We start from the raw sequence: 15,303 nt of genomic DNA, 5'->3' as shown, positions 1-15,303 counted from the left end.
AAATTATTGAAACATTTTCTATTGATATTGATTATCGTTTTATCGCCCGGCCCTATCATACACACACACACACACACATAAGTCTGATTTTCATTGCAAATCAAATGTGATGGGTGCTGTTGTGCCTGTGAGACGACGGCGACGACGATGCTGACGATGCCGACGATGCTCGGCTACATCATCTTTCCTTGACACTGAAACAGGCCGCTAATTGTTGCCTCACTTCTCTTCTGAAAGAAAAAGTCAGCACTTTATTCTTGCGTCACCATATCCCCGTGCAGACGCGTGGTGTGTGTGTGTGTGTGTGTGTGTGTGTGTGTGCGCAGCAGTAGTAGTACTCATTAAGTCCACAGAGTATTTCGTGAACAGCACGAAGGAGGAGAGGGTCTGAGGGGAAGCAGGGAGTGATATGAGACCGGCCGGCTTTCTGATCAAAGTCTGACAATACCACACCACGGGGCAGATTAGCATCTCTGAAGGCGGCGGGAGAGTTTAAGGAAAGGCGGCGGGAGAGAAAGAAGAAAGGAGGGATACACTGAATCAATGTGAGGGAGGAACAGAAGGAGGAGGAGAGGAACTGGACGGAGGGATGTAGAGAGATGGTTCGGACAGAGAGAGAGAGAGGAAGGCTTTTGATCATGTGTAACAAATCACATTTGGAGGGTGGTACATTGTTGCGTCTCCTTTGCTTCATGAAGAAGTGGCCGAGAGACATGTGAGTTCAATACCAACCGGCAAATATACCACACGGTCAGATCTCGCACGTACGCTGGCGCTCGCCGGGATTGTCGGCGAGTCAAACTGGATTCCGTGCTCGGTCCCGACTATGTAAATTCAACAAGCTCTCTGTCAGTTTGCATCGATGTGTGCAGGGCGCACGCTTTCGCGCCGACGCCACAGTCGAGCTGAGAAGCCCGAGCCGAGCCGAGCCGTGGAGCAGGGGCGCGGCGCAGCCAGTTTCTTGCAAAACTATTGTTACACTTGCAAAAAGGGGGTGACGCACGCAAACCCGGAGTGCTGGACATCCCGTGTTTGACACCGCTGCTTCGCCGGGGAGTTTCCCGCACGTGTTAACGCGACTGTCACGCCCAGAAAAAAACACGACAGCACCGGCTGATTCAGTGAAGGTGTTTTCAGACACGACCTCGGGAAAAAAACGTCCGCAACGCTGCGTCCGGACATTTTCCGAAGTTTTGCCGTTCACGTATGACGATGGCAGCAGGACGACGTTTGAGTCCGATGCGCTCACAACAGGCACCTGCCATTCCAACTTCTCAGTTTCATTTGGCAATCCTGTCCTCAATAAGTCTTGTTATTATCAGATGATGGGCGGGGTTTACGCGGTGAGGCGCAGAGAAGCGACTTTTGTGAACACCCGAGATGGCCGCCGCGGATGAACCACAGACGTTGCGGAATCCTCATCACAGACGTCTCCTCTCTGCTCTAGATCTGTCGACAGTCTCGCCTCCCTCGGCAGACGCCACGCGATTCGCTGCTCCTATTGGTCGCAGGTCTATCCGATTGCGTCCGGAGGCGTTTTGGCCTGCGCCCGTTGGCAACGCCCGAGGCATCAGTCTGGCTACGCCGCAGCGATGCCCACCACAGCGTCTTCATCCTGCAAAGAATTCATGCGAAATGTGGTTCAATCCCCATGACTGTACTTCTGTTCATACCACATATATGCAGTTCTGCGCATATGCAGTGCAGTACGGAGCACAGATGATCTTGTTCAAACCACACCAAAGATGTGTTGTGGTGTATCCCAGCGGAACCGAGCTATACAATTGTTCCAAGGACAAATCTTGCTGGTACCTTGTTCATCATCTTTGAACCTTCCAACCAGCCTCACAGGCGCCTTCGACGCTGTGAAATTCCGCAGCCGTTCACTCCTTTTCAATTTTTCATACGGTGCCAACGAAAAAACCAGCCCGAGCTGGTGAGCTCACGCGGCGCCGCTCGAGACCTCTCCAGCTGTGACGGGTTCTCCCGGGTTACCTGTTCACTACATCTCAAAGTGACGCGGGAGCCCTCTGCATTGCGTGTCTACTATGTCGCTTTGCGCTGGGGGTTCAGAGGGGGCGGCGCTCCCCTGCACAGCCGAAGCCCGCGGCGCGGGAAAAAAAAGGCCTTGCGCCGCCGCTCAGGAGTGTTGCGTCAACGACGCGACAAAGGGGGAGAGTACAGGAGACGAGGCGGGAGAGGTAGAAACACAAGGAGGGAGGGGACAGGAAAAGGGAAGTCGAAGTGAGAGAGCGGAGAAGGCAGACGGTTGCATGGGGAGGCGGGTTGGAAAAAAAGAGAATCGGAGAGAGGTCACACCTCCATCTCGCGCTGAATCTCTGCAACGACGGACAGCAGCTCTGGGATTGACGGAGGCGCATCAGTACATGAGCGTGACAGCGATCACGCCGCCTCGCCATATTTCACCGCCGCATCTAGAAAGTGCCTCTTTCGTCAGGTGCAATCTGGGACGGAGCGTGTGTTGGATTGTGTGTTTACCAAGTGCAGGAGCCTATGATGGGGAGTGCAGTTGTTAGTCAGTGTGTGTTTGTGTGTGGATAGTGTCATCACACACACACACACACACACACACACACACACACACACGACACCGGCTGATGTATTGAGCTGTTATGAGTCCTCGGTTTGACGTGACGTCTGGCCTCAATTTTCACCGTCCAGCTTTGGTGTCCATCATTGCAATATCCTCTATTTGTGAGCGAGTGTGTGTGTGTGAGCGAGTGTGTGTGTGTGTGTGTGTGTGTGTGTGTGTGTGTGTGTGTGTGTGTGTGTCAGGGCTCGGGTGGTGTGGGATGGTTTGGTTCCGGGATGAGTGTGTGTGAGTGTGTGTGTGTGTGTGTGTGTGTGCCTGCGATATTTGCGTGTCTGTTTGTGATAGTGGAGGTGGAATGAGGGCGACGAGGAGCTGACAGCAGCTTCACCGGGAAGGTGTGAGACGACTTAATTGTTTTCTTCTCTGGAGCTAATAAGTCATTTTGAAGTCGTGTGTGTGTGTGTGTGTGTGTGTGTGTGTGTGTGTGTGTGTGTAACCCATTTCCTCTCCGTGGCAAATGTTATCCCGCCATTTTGTGCGTCAGTGTGTAATCAGTGGCATAATTTCAGGCCTCAATATGGAATGTAAATAATAAGTGTCGTGGAATATGCTCGCAGCACCGTCCCTCATCCAAACATCCTGAAGCAATGAGTGTCGGCGATAATGTGGCACCGCATCGATCCCCACAGTAAGTTCCATTTTGGGTCTTGCTCAAGGCCCCTTCGACGGGGGAGGGGGGGGGGGTGTCCTGGCCAAGAGAACAGTCTGTTCATTCAAGTTGTGTTCAAGCAGCGAAGGGACTTTAAACCTCTTTTCAAGTAGCCAACCAGGTATTTCTTCAGCCAGTAAAACTTTCTTTTGTTTCATGATGGCGTCTGGCGTCATCGCAGCGTGTTGAGGACGAGTGTGTGCCAGGGAAACAGGACACGTTTCACAGATGCAACATGTTGTCTAATGCGGACCATGTAGGTTTACGACGTCCGTCTCGACTCGTTTTCTCTCTCAGTCCTGTGTATTTCTTCCTGCATTCACCTTCAACTGTCTCTCTCCCTTCTCCCTTCTCCCTTCTCCCGGCCCCGGAATGGCAGTCCTCTAATTGAATAATTGACTAGTCGGCTGCTCCAGAATTTATTACTTGGGTGGACATTAAACCCCCTATAACACACACACACACACACACACACACACACACACACACACACACACACACACGCTCCTCTGGCCCCGGAGAGCAAGACAAAGAGGGGGAATAAGTGGAGCAGGGGACACATGTAAGTAAGATTTAGGATAAAGGGGGGATTCCGGGACGTGGGGTGAATGTTGCAGGGGCAGATCGATGGAAGGGTCAAGAGCGGGCGGAGAGAAGGAGTGGGGAAGGAGAACCGGATAAACCAAAAAAGGCTGGTTGAGGGGGGTCAGCCCTATGTTCCCACATGTCTAGGACATTTTCAAAACCAGGGTTAGGGTTAGGGCTACTGGATAATAGGTTGGGTGTAATTGGGTAACAAAGTGGGAGGATGGGGGATCAAATCTGATACAAATTTATGAAAAAAGGAAATGTGGGAACAAGGGGCCTAATTTTGAAAGAAATCTTAGAAATGTGGCAACGTAGAAAGGGCGCCGCAATGCAAAACTCTTGCCTGTCTTTCTTTCATATCCTTCTTTCGAAGGATTTACATCTGTATCACAAAGGAAAATGTCGAGAGGACGCTGCCCCCTTGACTACACCATCCACTTTTAAATGTCACGCTATTTATTAGGCGTGTATAGTCGCCCGGTCCTGTCGCGGTTTGATCAAGGACACTGCTTCGCTGGCCGCCGCTGAATTCCAACCCCAACGGGAAAATGTTCCGGCATTCCGCGTTGTGCAGGCGAAATGAAAATCCATCGATTACGCGGCCCGGACACGAGCGGCTGCAGTGGTGCGGCCCGCGGGGACGAGGTGCCGCTGATCCGTCCGCCCTGCCGCACAGCGTGCCTCCTCGCGCACCTGCTAGTATGTAAACTCCACGGAGAACGGACCCGGCCGGCTCCAACCGGGGAACGCTGACGGTGCTAACTACTGCACCGCCGTGCCGCCCTGTCAAATGAGACCCGCCGTCTTTCTTTTTTTTCCCTCTTGCTCTTGGACAATATCTGTCTTTGCCCCCATTGTGTTCCTCTGTCAATCTCGTTCCAGCAGAACTTTTTTTTTCTTTCTCAGGCCATCAGTCAATCTAACACTCTGTCCATCTCCATTCTCCGCAGCCTCTCTCGCACTCTGCCCTTTCATTCGCCTTTTTTTGGGGGGGGAGCGTCTCCGCCAATGTGTCTCTCTCTCTCTCTCTCCGTCTTTCGCTCCGCGGCGGCTCCCAATTCCTGCCTTGCCTCACAGCCCTCCCCTCAGGCCTAGCTTGGGTTTTTCTGTCCATCAGCACTTTGGGGAAAACGAGATGGGAGGGGAATGATGAAAAGAGGAACGAGCGCAAGGCCTCGAGGTAGTGTGTGTGTGTGTGTGTGTGTGTGTGTGTGTGTGTGTGTGTGTGTGTGTGTGTGTGTGTGTGTGTGTGTGTGTGTGTGTGTGTGTGTGTGTGTGTGTGTGTGTGTGTGTGTGTGTGTGTGTGTGCAGCAGACTGCATCTCCACTGGGAGTTAAATCGGCTGTGGGACGGTGGAGGCTGTCGCTGGAAGGCCGACCAACGCTCGTGAAACCCTGACAAAGTGCCGCAGAGCCGGGCTTTCCCCGCTGATGCATGGCCCCCCCGTGCTGTATTGATAAATATTAGAGAGGTAATCCTTTTACATTAAGGTTTTCATTTCAGGGGGGCCGAGCCCCCGCACTCGGCTCCCGTCAATGAGTCTTTGTGGCCGCGGTGGCGCCCCCGGCGCGGCGTGCGGCACGGCCATTATCTCGGGGACAAAGGTTTTTTTTCCTCTTCTTCTTGATCCACAGAGAAGCCGCTGAAAGTGACGGCCGGGGCTCTCGGAGCGTACCGCAACACTCGCAGGGGCGGACTCCGAAACCTTTCACCGACTCGTCTGTAGCCATAGCCGCTGTGGAAGGGAAAGGAAAATGCTGATCTGGCGTGGCAAACGTACAAAACACCTGTGTCATCCGTGAGGGTCAAGTGACCGCAACACTATCTTTGGTCAATGCACTGTGTGTAAGGCCCCACACTGTGGCCCACGCAGGTACAGCATCACCACCTATGTCATTCGATTTCACCTCCCCTGACGGACGCATCGCAGCGACTTGAGGGGTCCGACGTGTGTGCCGCAGGCGTCGTTAGCGATAATGGGACGCCGCGGGACACCGTCGGCGGAGTTTTACTGCCCGACATTCCTCGGGTGCGGCGGAGAAATGAGCAGTCGAGGAACAAAACCTTTTACGGCCGAGCACATGAAGTGTTGGCACAGGGCAAGCGAGAACGACCCTGGTACGAAATGATGCTTATATATATATATATATATATATATATATATATATATATATATATATATTAATTTTTTTGTATAAATCAGTGTGTTCATTGTTGTTCCCACCTGCAGTCAGAAGGCTTGTATGAGAATGACTGTTGCAACGTTTCTCAACCATTTCTGTTTTCAAATGTCGGTCTTTCCCAAGTAGCCTGCGTGCTAAGTGGGTCCAACAAAACCAGTGGAGACCGGTCAATTTACAACATGCACGATGATTATTATATTTTTATTTAAGTTATATAATTAATTATATGAGTCCAACAACTGATTCCACACATCGAGCGCTCCCTCGGTCGTACCCGTCCAGAGACGTCTACGGCGATACTTCACTTGGACGGTGCAGCTTTCCGGCTCCTCCTTCTCCGTTCTCTCGCCGCCGTCGCCATTGCGCTCACGTCGCACGACGCCCACCGCTGACATTCGGGAGTTTCCTCTCTCTCCTCAGAAGGAAACGTTACCTGCACGCTCGCGGCTTTTCCCTCGCGACTGAAAATTGGATTACGCCTTCCAACATAGGAAAAAATATACGTTTTTACGAGCAGTGGCTTAAAAAATTCAACCTGCAGTGGCCGATATAGAACAATATATGTAACTATATATACAGTATATATATATTTTTATTCAGATATGTGACCTGAAAACCGTATCATTGTTGGACCACTGATCTTAATTGTCTGTGATTTATGTTTTTGTGAAGCTACTTCTAAAAGGTGCTTTATAAATCAAATTATTATTATTATTGTTATTAATAAACGCCCCTTCAAACTGAAACTCCAACTGTCCCACGGCGGTTCTACATGGACAGAGAACAAAGGGTTCTCTGTTCCCCCCCCCCCCCCCCCCCCCCCCCCCCACACACACACACACACACACACTCTCACGGAGTGTTTTGTAAAACAAGTGGCTCGACAGAGGCGCCTGTCAACAAAACAGGCGCCCCTCCGCCGCTGGGGTTATGGGCGACAAGTAGCCCTCATGTGGGTCTGTCGGAAAGAGAATCAAGCGCTCCTCAGTGGTGCGCCGGGGACCGTCTGTGTGTGTAATTGCTCTGAGCTGTCAACTCAGTGGTAAACTGAGAGGACCCAATTAAGTCCCGCACACGGGGTGTCTGTGAGCGGATGAGCGAGCGTGCGTGTGTGTGTGTGTGTGTGTGTGAGAGTGAGAGAGACAGGTTGACATGGTAGAGCTTTCATATTAGTCCCAGCGGACTTGTGTGCAGATTTGTCCTGGTGTCTTGTCACTACCTGAGGCCCTCGCTGTGTCGCTGTGTGTCGCTGTGTGTGAGAGTTTGTGAGTGGTAATCAGCGGTCGCCATGTTTTTGGTTTGTTTTTGTTTTTAACCCAATTGGCCGCTGCACGACAGCACCACTCTCTCTCTTTTCCCCCCTCTCTCTCTCTCTCTCTCCCCCTCTCCCCATCACCCCCCCTTACTGTCCTGCGCCTTTCCCATCGGCATTGAGCAGTTTTGGTCGGAGGCCACTTGCGCCGTTAATTAGTGTGTGATCTGCATCTGGATGAGCAGAGACCGGCGTTGCTGCAGGTGCACACGAAACGCACCATTCACTGCGTTTTTAAAGGCCTTTGGGTCCGTCACCCTCAGATCACAGGGGCGTAGCACCAAATTCTGGGCCCTATACATGAGCAGTCTCCGTGCCCCCCCCCCCCCGCTGCTATGATGCTGATTCATTTATGATTCTGTGTGTTGCAATAGTGACTAGCTGACTAACTCCTACTGTATTCAGGTGGTAAATGCTGTCTTCCCTTGGTTTGTTTTCCCTCTCTTTCTTCTCTCTTTCTTGTCTTGTGTACAAGCCCATGGTCGCGTCGTCGTCGTCGTCGTGGAGATAATTTATGCAGACTGCATCATCTGACTACGGGGAAATGGGCATAAAGTTACTGAGCCAAAGTCATTTCCTTTCCAATTGTGCAGTAGATAAAAATTCATTTCGGAGAACAACAAGAAAAAACAACTGCGCAGATGACCAACTGCAGATAATTAACTTTTGTATTTTGTTTTTGTGATTGCCATTAATGAGACGCAAACTAATTAGCAGCCAACGAGCGGTGCTGGGAAGTAACCGAGCGCATTTACTGGAGTAATTACAACTTTTGAGTGTTTCCGTTTTATGCCCAACCGAGAATTCCACGACGCTCCTGAGACACGAACCTAACAAAGGACGTTAGCAGAAGGAAGGAAAAAGACTCCTTGTTAAATCTATCGTCAGCAAACATTTTCCTTAGAAGTTTCAAGTCTTCTTCAATAGAATACGATGTTCATTTTAAAGCACGCTAGACATTGGAACGTGGATCCAGCGTGATTGACAGCTGGTCCGTCCAATCGATGAATGGTTGCGGGTGCGGTCGTAGTCAGACCACACCCCCAATTCTACATCCGGTTGCAGAACAAACCCCCGACAACATGACGCGGGTCAAAACACGAAACTCGAGGCTTCAAAACGGCAGCTCACAAAGCAACGGGTGACGTCACGGTGGGTGAAGGATAAAGCTGCTGTCCAAAAAATGTATGTGGGATTCAAACGGAACAATTTGAAAGATGATCGAAAAATGTTTTCCAGATGTAAGGACGTCAAGATGCAGGTTGGACAGCTCTGAAAAAATATTTGCCATCGATGAAAAAGTCTGAAAAAGCAGAAAAATGCCAAAAAATAACATTTGAAAGAAAGACAGAAAATTACTGAGCAAATGAATTCAACCAAAAACCAAACATGAAGCAATCCAACAAGCAAGGACACGAGAAAAACCAAAGACGGCCGTCACCGCCTTGCGGGGAGAAATCGTTTGGTTTATTTCCCCCCCCCCCCCTCCTCCACATCTTCTCACAACCTTGTTTCGGCTCAGTGAATAAACTATCCATCATTGTTAGCCATCTTGGCATCTTGGCCTATCAGAGAGCCGGGGAGAGGCTGTTTCCAGGTGGCACAGGGCGCGGCGGTGGCTGGCCGGACATAGGGCCAAATTGCCTCTGAAAGATTACTGCTTTAAAACGAGGATGTACATGTGTGTTATGTTAGCCATTGGTGGGTGGGGGTGGGCATCGGAGGCAGGCGCGATGAATTAAAACGTGGAATCTTGTATTCCGAGCTCGGATTTATATTCCATTTCCTGAGTGGTGAAAAAGAGCTGTTGGGTTACCGCGTTATTGAGTCTGACTCGAGAGTGATGTGTGTGAGTGAGTGTGTGTTCGTTCGTGAGTGTGTGTGTGTTTGTGTGTGTGTGTGTGAGTTCGAGTGTGTGTGTGTGTGTGTCTCGATTAATTCACCAAGCCCCATTCTGCTATAAACAGGCAAGATGGAGTGCGTGTTTGTGCTAGAGAGACGTACAACCTCGTTGATGCTGTCGAGTGTTGCAGGTAACATTATTAGTCTGTTTGTTGGGCTTTCACACACACACACACACACACACACACACACACACACACACACACACACACACACACACACACACACACACACACACACACACACAGTATAGGTACATTAAGTATATTTATGGACAGTGAAATGTACATAAAAAAAGGTCCATCAATAACTAGCTCCAGAACATTAGTGTTTTTTTTAACCCCCACTGTATAATTGGTACTTTGAAATTATGATCACGCCGTCAATACGGCCTCGTTGAATACACAGTTTTTCCAGCTTCCATAACATCTTTTAGAGTCCACTTTGTAATTCTGTATTGATTTCTGGCCCGTGTGCACATCTCCTCCCTGGCTGAAATCCATCTGATTCTGTTGTTTACAAATCTCCGAAGCCACAGGCGCAGCGGAGGCAAAACGAGAATTGATAACTATTTTGGGACGTCACCGACAGAGAGAGAGAGAGAGAGAGAGGCGCGATGATGTCAACACGCGGCGCGTTGCGGCGGAGACGCTGCGCGGTGACTGCTTCTTCTGTGCATGAGTCACACGTCGTCCACTGCTTGTGGAGGAGCAGTGCCCTGTGATTGGATCGTGGACTTCAATTCCTTATGGATGATGGATGAGGACTCCGCGCCCTGTACGTGGCACCTAGTACCATCCAATGGGTGAAGGCTGCAGGTGTAGGTAGACGAGCTCTCCGTCAGGTTTCAAAACAACCAAGATGGCGCCGGCCAAGATGCTAAACTCGAGGCTTTATACTTTGAAACCTTGCCACCGAATAACAACCTGGTGGTGGCGAAACATCAGCAAGACTTGAGTATCAAATTCAACAAGCTCCCATATGAGACGAAGAGTGAAGTCAATCTAAATTCATCTTCAGGCATCCAGGCTTAGAGCAGTCTGCTATAAAACAGGAGAGATGGCTTTCATCGTCTGGACGTCACAGCACACCTCCAATAAATCCAAGCCAAGATGACAGTGGCGTGAAGCTTTGCACCCCTAATGTCTCCATGGCAACCCCAGCTGAATCAAAATGATGGAGCTTGATGAGTCTGGTGGGGTTTTTGTTAAAAACCAAACTTCAAACTTCCTTGTTTCTGAAATTGATCAGACTTCTACTGTACGTCTCCCTCCTCCTTTTCCTTTCCTGGTAGCGCCAACAAACACTGCAGATTAGACCAAGATGATCTCATTTGGTGGGGGTTTTTCTGTGTGTACTTGCAGCATCAAAACAATATGCAGCTTCACCTCAGGCAACGGTGTGAAGGTAACGAATAGTGGCTTCTAATGGAATAATGTGCTGAGGAAGGCCAGCGACACGAAAACAATACTCTTACGTACACTTTAAAATCGGATATTGGTTTTCCCACGGAGACAAAGCCGTGGGTACGGACACACACACACACACGAACACGATGGTGTTTTCTTTCTTTGACCGACTTCACTCCAGCCAAACTGTTGAAGTTGTTTGGCCCGAGGAGTCGTCCACAGCGACGCCTCCAGAGGTCGCGGGTAAAGTGCAGAGGAAGGAAACTTATAAATTGGCGGTTGAGGGAGGAAGACGGCGGAACAGAGCGAGGGCCGATCAAGGTTAAAGTTAAGCAGAAGATCTTCCTGAGATTCCTCTACTTCTGTAACTGAGCCGGGTGTTCAATCACACCTGGAGTTGGGTTTGTGGGGAAGGTTTGTTGTATTTTTCAAACTTCTCTTCCCCCCTTTGGGTCCCACCAACCTTTTACAAGTGAACCAGGACTCGTAAACACTGACTTAACTCGAAGGGGAGGGTCAAGATGTTGAGCCTGTTTGTTTTCCTGTTACTTAGCAGGATAACTCCCCCAAAAAATCTGCCCACACACTTTTGTGATACACAAAAAGTTATGTAATGGGCCGATGACAATGTTATTTTTTTTGGTCCATCGAACATGAAAAGAAAACAGAAGAAAGTGTTAATCCGTTTAACGTGAAACCAGCTAAAGATTCCATCGAGGTCTACCGACTGTATGTACGTATGTCCCATTGTTCAAACCTTTTGTGGGAACATCAACTGGTGCGTGGACAATTCTAATCATCTTCTTTTCCCCTTTACTTCTGTCCAGCACCTATAGTGCTTGTCAAGTTTGGATGTGCGTGCCTGTGAATACTCATTGCAAAGACAAGACACACCGACTGACCCAAACCCGGGAAACCGACTGTCAGAAGCAACATCATCATCACCGCCATCTGACATCAGATGCATCGCCAAAGAGAAACGGTGTCGGCCGTCGTACCAGAGAGATTGTTGTGATAGAGGCATCCAGTAAACATATGGCCCTTTTAAGGATGCTATAAAAATGTAAGGATGTTATAAAAAAAATGATGGGAATTGATAGGAACCTGCATTAATTAACAATGTTCCCACTTATTGTCACAATTTATTATCTCTGCTAGTCTCACCTAACTTGTTTAAATGGAAGAACTCCCAAGAGGAGGTTTTCTGCGCACAAACAAATTCTGCGGACGACGTCCAACTGCGGTGCCTTTCATCCGGCGGGGAGTCCAGACGCATCGTATTTATTCTGTATTTTCTTTTGGTATCTTCCTGCAGTTTGCTCACCTGTCCAGTCGCATCACCCTCTTACTTTCGCCCCACCCCGTGCACAGCCGTCACGGGAGATTGACATGTTTGTCACTGGGTAGAGGAGCAATCAAACCACTTTCCACGTTGCCAACTCTTGCGGGCGATAAAAGGGAATTAAAGGACGTGCTCTGTTGGACCGATGGACGCCGCCTTCGTTCCGAAAGCGAACGCTCGTGAGGTTCTAGGCGCGCCGCTTCCCCCGCCGGTCTCGTCTCCCACGCTGCTCTCTTGCAGGAGCGCGTTCGGGGATCACGTCACGTGAAAGTAATGAAGCGATAATCTCGGAAAAGGCAGTTATTAAGCAACGCGCTGCAATGTCAGGAGAGTCTTTAAAGACGTAACGTGCACCTCGAGTTGTCGTTTTTGTTGTTGCAGTTTCCCTGCTATCATCTCCCTGCTCTTACAGATATATCCGGGACTCCGCTGAAGAAAAATTAGGTGGAAATTAAAGTGTCGAGTTTTCCCCAGATGGGATTTAAAGTTCTGTTTATCTACTCGGGTGAACATTTAGCCGATAATGTTCCCGTCCCTCCCCTCCAGCCTCCCTTCTTCTTTTAACCTCTATAAATATATTATAATGAGATTTGCCCACCAAATATATACCTTTTATTTTGTATCTTCAGCCAGCGTCTGGCGCTCCCTCCCTCCTCATTTCCTACTGTCTCCTCTCCCTAATCTAAGATTTATTCACACGCTCCTGTCTTCTTCTTCTTCTTCTTCTTCCTCTAGCTGTTTCCCATCACTCTCTTTCATCTTTCCCTCTGCCCCCGTCCATCCCTCCCTCCCTCACCGCCCTCATAAAATTGACGTCTAACTAAAATCAACCGTTTCTGTCGGGACTGCTCTTCTGTCTTCTCCTTTCTATTGTTTGGTCCATTTCCATCTATTGAAATAAGTGTAGCCATCTTATCCTGATATTGGCTTAATATATCTTATTTCTTCTCCAGACTCTCTCTCTCTCTCTTTTAGGTCTTTTTTAATTCATAAGAGGAAGAATTTCAGCAGCTCACCGGGGAAAGAGTCACCTTATCGGTTCTCGCCGTTCACTGCATATTAAAATCGACGTAGACTTCAACTAACTTTATGACGATTATTATCCTTTATCTGTTTCTTGTCTCACCAAGGAGTTTTTTTCTAAAAGCTCATTACTTATCCATGACTCCATCTGTCCTTTATCTCCTTCTCTTCCCCACCGTTTCCCCTCAACTTCAAATTAAAAAATCGAGTCACGTTTCGTCTCGAACAACAGAAAAAACTGGAGAGGCTTAATTCATCCATCCATATTCTCCAAACTAATGGGAAACAAAGTCAGTGTTATCCCGCAGCGCGATCTGTGGACATTAATTAACTCTCCCATCTTCCTCCTCTTCTTCTCTCCCTTAAATTAAACATCAGGTTGTGATATTGACAAGCGGTACTTTACCTTCTCTCCGTTCTCGCTCTCTCCGGTTATGTCCCCGTCCAAACCTTGCGACTGGATTTGATCACGAGCGACAATCCATTTTTATCAGGCGCCACGCTCTTTGCGTGTAGTGGATCGGTTTGGACCAATCATCGTCCTTCGAGGGAGGAACTGCTGGCAGCAATGCGGCCAACTGTCCGTCAACAACGGTGGTTAGTGGTTAGCGTAGATGCCGCTATGGCAACGGCGACATCAGAACGGAGCAGCGTTCCTACGGTGAAAGAAGAGCAAAGAACGAAAGTGGCTTTTTGGAGAAGATGATCTCGCCCGTCTCCCGATTGGCTGCAGTCGCTGGTGGACGCTGATAGACAGATGGTTCCTCCAATCACCTGCCAAGGAATTTCTGGAAAAGGCGCCTGCCCCCTTTCCAAACAGTTCTTAACGAAACCGTCCCCGGTGGTTCGGTGTAACGAACCATCTGGTGCGCGTGGTTCGTCCTGTCCAAAACCAGCTACGACATGTGTAACCAGTCTCTTTTTTCTTTGGGAAACACTGCAGTTTCATCGGCTGCCCGTATTCTGCCCGATCTCTACCAGATTCTAACTTAGGTCAATTTTAAATAACCGCTAAATCTGTGACACACTTCAGCTGCACAAGACATCCCTCCATCTTAACTCTTACGCAGACAGAGATCATAGATTGTCTTGTTTTTGTTTTATAGTATTGCCTCCATTATTATCTGATTATGGAAAAATACCACCGTATCTATTGCTGGAATTAATGAACGCCACAATTTTAAGTTTGTCTCCGTGTCGTCCCCTTTCCCACATTTCTCGGCCTCTCATTTTCCTTTCTTCCGAGGAAAGAATGAAGAACATGGATTGTGCTGTATTCATTCCCCCTCCTCTGCTCCGTCCCGCCCCATCTTCAGGTTCGGCTTGTGGTCCTTCCTTATCGATACACTAATCTCTACCGGGTGGTTGTTCTGGTTTAGGGGGGACGACAATGTTATTCCTTCCACATTGTTATTGGACGATAATTGACTCAACTTATCTTCTCCACCGCCTCTTCCCAGTCTCCCAGCCTCAGCCTGATTAATTCACGCCTGCAGTAAGTGCCGGACCTGTGGAGAAATTTAAAATCATCTCAGTGTCTCCACTTCTCCCCCCTTACTCTTACTTCATTTTTTAATAATCCCCTCCAAGTGATTTCAGGGATGTAGGTTCCCTTCACCTGCATTATGATCGTGAGTTGACAAAGACACACAAACGTGAGGGAAATGTTGCCACATCTTTGTCCGACATCTTTTCTGGCCTTCTGTACAAAAAACCCTGTATCAGCAGCTTCTCCGGGGAACACACGTACATGTCGGGGAGAACGTCTTGCTGTTTCGAAGCCAATGTCACTGATTACAAGCGTCAGGAGCGTTTGCTTTTTTTTGTCCTTGTTAAATTTGTTAAAAATAGGTTGGAGGAAACTGCCGCTGAACTCCTCCAGCGAACCCCTCTTCAAATCAGCCGTGTGAGTTCACCCCTTCCGTCTTTGTTTGCATGAACCCGCCGCCTCCGACACTTGAATTACAAACGCACGGGTTTGACGTGTCCTGTCAAACTCCGAACAGACCGCCTGGCTCTTTGGATATTTTAAACTAAATTGTCATTATGAAGTGTATTATTGTGCGCACCTCAAATCAATTTGGTACTTTGCAGGTTTGTGTGAGCTCTGTGTTGAAATGAAAAACAGCCCACTGTGTGCTCCCACGTCCTTGATTCACGCCTGTCTGAGAGATCGAGTCCTCATTTGCGAGTATTTGTGATCTGAGAGCGGCAGGGATTAGTCCTTCAACCTGGATATAAGTTCTGCTTGCTTTGGGTTTTTTAAAACAGGTTTCTGGTT

The sequence above is a fragment of the Scophthalmus maximus genome, chromosome 10 (assembly GCF_022379125.1).
Source record: "Scophthalmus maximus strain ysfricsl-2021 chromosome 10, ASM2237912v1, whole genome shotgun sequence".
Taxonomy (NCBI): Eukaryota; Metazoa; Chordata; class Actinopteri; order Pleuronectiformes; family Scophthalmidae; genus Scophthalmus; species Scophthalmus maximus.
This window is presented reverse-complemented; position numbering follows the sequence as displayed.